The sequence below is a fragment of the Corylus avellana genome, chromosome ca11 (genome assembly GCF_901000735.1).
Source record: "Corylus avellana chromosome ca11, CavTom2PMs-1.0".
NCBI classification, from domain to species: domain Eukaryota; kingdom Viridiplantae; phylum Streptophyta; class Magnoliopsida; order Fagales; family Betulaceae; genus Corylus; species Corylus avellana.
In genome coordinates, this window is record NC_081551.1 from 18,666,161 (window position 1) to 18,670,639 (window position 4,479).

Genomic DNA, 4,479 nt, shown 5'->3' on the forward strand with positions numbered 1-4,479 from the left:
TTCGTCCCCAAGGCTTGATCGGGCGCCAAATACCAAAATAGATGTACTCATCTGCGCGCCTCTTGTACGTGATCTCTCTTTCTTTATCAGTTCATTTGCGCACGTGTCCTAATACGCAAGTCACAGAGCCGGCACCGCCATACCCATACGGCCACGGGGCTAAGAATCTGACTAGGAAAACCATCAGCTTTGTCTTCCTCCTCAAAAGTAAAGCCATATTAAGTTCATCCCCCACACCCAAAGTTTCATCCCCTTGTATGGAAAAACACGTGTTCTTCAAACCAAAATCAACAAATTTCATCATTATCAAAAAAAATAGCCATGCAAGCATGCATCTAGAGATCCCAGTGGCTGGATTCTCCTGTCAAAGAAACAAGTAATTCAGCTACAATCTTTGGCTTAGAGGGACTCAGAGAGCCAGTTATGTTATGCCAGAGAGCCATTGATTAGACTGCCAGGTGGCAGCATCAACTGCGTTGCAGATCAACTACGTGGCACCTGTTATTTGATGAGAACCGTGGTGGCCCTGGTGGGGGCAGCCGTTGCCTTATCTTATTACGCCTTGGATGATACGCCTTGGTTTGGACAGGTGTACGCGTGGGTGGCTCTCGTCACCATGAAGCATTCACACACAAAACACCTCGTTACAGCTTAGGAATTAGGAAAGCAAAAACCTTTCAGCATCAGGGGAATCAATCCAAAAGCTCTTTATGCGCAATCTTTGCTTCCTTCCTGCCTATATAATGTCCTGGAACACATATTCTTTTCTTTTCAAGCTCTCCTCTCACAGAAAATAAAAACAAATTGTAGTAATCGAAAGAAGAACAGAACACAACAGAACACAAAAATGTGCTACCCGGGTTCTGTGCCTTTGGTTGGCATTAGGGAATTGTCGGTGCAAAGCAGATGGTTTGTTTTGCAGGCGCCCATTGGGGTCGAAGCAGTGACAAGGCGTGCATCAACGGCGGTGGTTGGAGGAGCTGCGGAAGGTGGCGGCGGCGGCGGTGGTAGTGGCTCGGTAAAGCAGTGCGTGTGTTCACCAACGCGGCATCCGGGTTCATTTCGGTGTAGGCAACATCACGCTGCTGGGTATGTTTGGGGCGGTCGGATGCTAAGAAATGGGTGTAGTAGTGATTAGTCAAGATCATCTATCTCTTTGTTTGGTGTCACAAAATTAACAAAGAATAATGATATATATTTGTATGGTTACTGATAGATAGAGAATCTCTTTCCTTCTACAGTTTCTCATGAGTCATGGTTCCATGAATGAATTATATGAATTGGATGAAAAAGGAAATTAAAGGTTTCCTCTTACCTTATACGGCGTATTCAATCTGTCAGTCCTTTTTCTTTGAATCACTCTTTTCCGTCTGAAATGCATGTGTTTCTGGATGCCTCCTTCCAATTGATGCTTTCTAGCTCTATAGTATAAAGGTATGGTTGTTTTGCCATTGCCAAAATATACATGCGATTTTCCTAAGGGTTTTTTTTTTTTTTTTTTTTTTTTGTGAAGAATATGTTCTTGACAGAAAGTAATCACAGTCTAGGGTGGTCAATTTCTTATGTGACTTCCGACAAAGTCAACAAAAAAATTAGACATGAATTAATACGAAAGATTTGCACGTTAAAAGTTGAAGAGTTTTAATTTGAAATTGGTTTTGTATTAATTTTTTATTTTTTATTTTTTTAACAAATTTGAAAGATTTTGTTTTTTTGGGTGGAGGGGCCATGGCTCCCTCCTGCCCCCTCTTGGTTCCATCAGTACTGCACGTATCCGACCCCTCGAATGAGCTATCTTCTTCAATAGTAATCAAACTTGAAAAGAAAAAAAAAAAAAAATCATTTACAATAAATTATCATGAATAACGTCTCATAAGGGATCCCAAATTTTCAAAGCTCTCGCTCCTATGAGACTCAAAAAGGAATCTGTTATTGCGTTTAGGGGTGCAAAGGCGGTTACGGTTAGCGGTTAGTGGCAATAACCGCTAACCGTAACCGCCCTAGCGGTTAGTAAATTTCACTAACCGCAACCGCTAACCGCCTAGCGGTTAGCGGTTAGCGGTTAGTGGCCGGTTAGCGGTTAGTGAAATAGATAACCGCCCGCTAACCGCTTTTTTAAAATTGGCTTTTTTTTTTTTTGGGCTTTTTTTTACCCTTATTTTTTTTTCTTGTATTTTTAATATCTTCTTGGGCCCAATTGCTATAAAAAGAGCCCATATTGAAAAATCAAAAATATTTGACCCAAAATTTACATTTACTTGTACTTAAAAAAAAAATTCCTTAAATATTAAATCATAACTCGTTAACTTTTTTTTTTTAGGAAAAAAAAAAATTCAACACAACATACAAAAAAAGGTTCAGAATTCAGATAACTATCACAAACATGTAAAAAAAAAATATAAAAAAAGTTCAACACAAAGCATATAAAATAAGTTCAAATAAAACATTAAATGATACAAATAGTCAAATAAAACATTAAAACTTCATCAATCTTCTCATTTGGTCCTCTAGCAAATCCCGTGGACATCAAAAGAAGAAAAGTTATAATATTAAACATAATAATATTAAGGCACAAGCATGTACACATATCAAAAAGTGCTTAATATAATTGTATTGTAATTAAAATACTATGACAATTCAAAAAATAATAATCTTCGTTACTAACAAACCTCTAGGAATGAGATTGATTAGGTTTAGTTTAAGGTTAGGAAGAGATGAATATATATGGGTATTAAAACGACGTAGTTTTGGCTTGTTCAATTTTAAAAAATTGTTCAACAAATGGTTCAAAAAATTGGTCAAAAAATTGTTAAAAAAATTTGTTCAAAAAATGGTTCAATTTCTTTTTTCATAAAATGGTTTAAAAATTGTCAAAATAGTGTTCAAAAAAATGAAAAATATATTAATACTTAAATTGTTGTTATAAGTAATTGTTGAATCTAATGCTAATTGCTTAATTTGACATTTTATGAATCACATTGTCATTGTATATAAATATTATGATTAAATATTTGAATTGTCATTGGATCATATGATTAAGTGTTGATCTTATAAACTTACAAACAAACAAAAATACTTCAATTGTAGTTATAAGTAACACATTGTTTAATCCAATGTCAATTACTTAATTTGATATTATATGAATCACATTGTCATTGTCATTGTACATGAATAATTGATTAAGTATTGGAATTGTAATTGGATCATATAGTTAAGTATTTATCTTATACATTTATATTATTCAATATGCATATAATATAACTATAAGCAATTATATATATATATATATATAAAATTCAAAATTGTTCAAAATTGTTAATTTTCTTTTTTTTTTCTTTCAAAAAATGGTTAAATTTCTTTTTCTAAAAAATGTTCAAAAAATACATTAATACTTCAATTGTGATTATAAGTAACACATTGTTGAATCTAATGTCAATTACTTAATTTGATATTATATAATCATATAGTCTCATTAAATTATATCATATGATTCATATGATTAATTATTTAAATTCTTATCATATTTACTTATAATCTTTTTTTTTTTAATTGAACTTAATATCTAATGGTAAATGGTAATGTTCAAACTCCTAAATCCTAAATTCCTAAAGTATCTAATAATGCTTTAATTAAATTGTAGACTTGTAGTTATAAGTAACATATTGTTTAATTCAATTGAATCAATTGTGATTATCATTGTACATGAATCATATGATTAACTTGTAGACTTATGACTTATGAGTTATGTCATATTATATATGTATTATTTATTATTATATAATCATATGATTTAATGATCAAGCCATCATGTGATATAATCATATCAATTATAGTGATAATATATAAATTACTAAAATTATAATGATAATACATTAATACTTAAATTATGTTTATAAGTAACACATTGGTCATTGTTTAATCCAATGTCAATTACTTAATTTGATATTATACGAATCATATCATCATTGTACATTAATAATATGATTCACTTGAAGTCTTGAATAAAGTATTTGAATTGTCATTGAATCATATGATTAACTATTGATATTATACATTTATATTATTTATATACATATGTAGACTTATATAGACTTATAGGTTTATAATATACATTGGAAATAAGTCTCTAGATATTTAATTGTTGTATTAGTATGAATTGGTATACTTATGAGTTATGTCATATTATATATGTATAATTTGTTATTATATAATCAAATGATTTAATAATCAATCTCATGTGATATAATTATATAAATTATAGTGATAATATATTAATACTCAAATTGTGATTTAATTATTTTTTTAAAAAAATTGTGATTTAATGATCAAGTGATTATATGATATAATCATATAAATTATAGTGATAATATATTAATACTCAAATTGTGATTTAATTATTTTTTAAAAAAATTGTGATTTAATGATCAAGTGATTATGTTATATGTATAAATATTTTTATAATTATAATTATAAAAATAT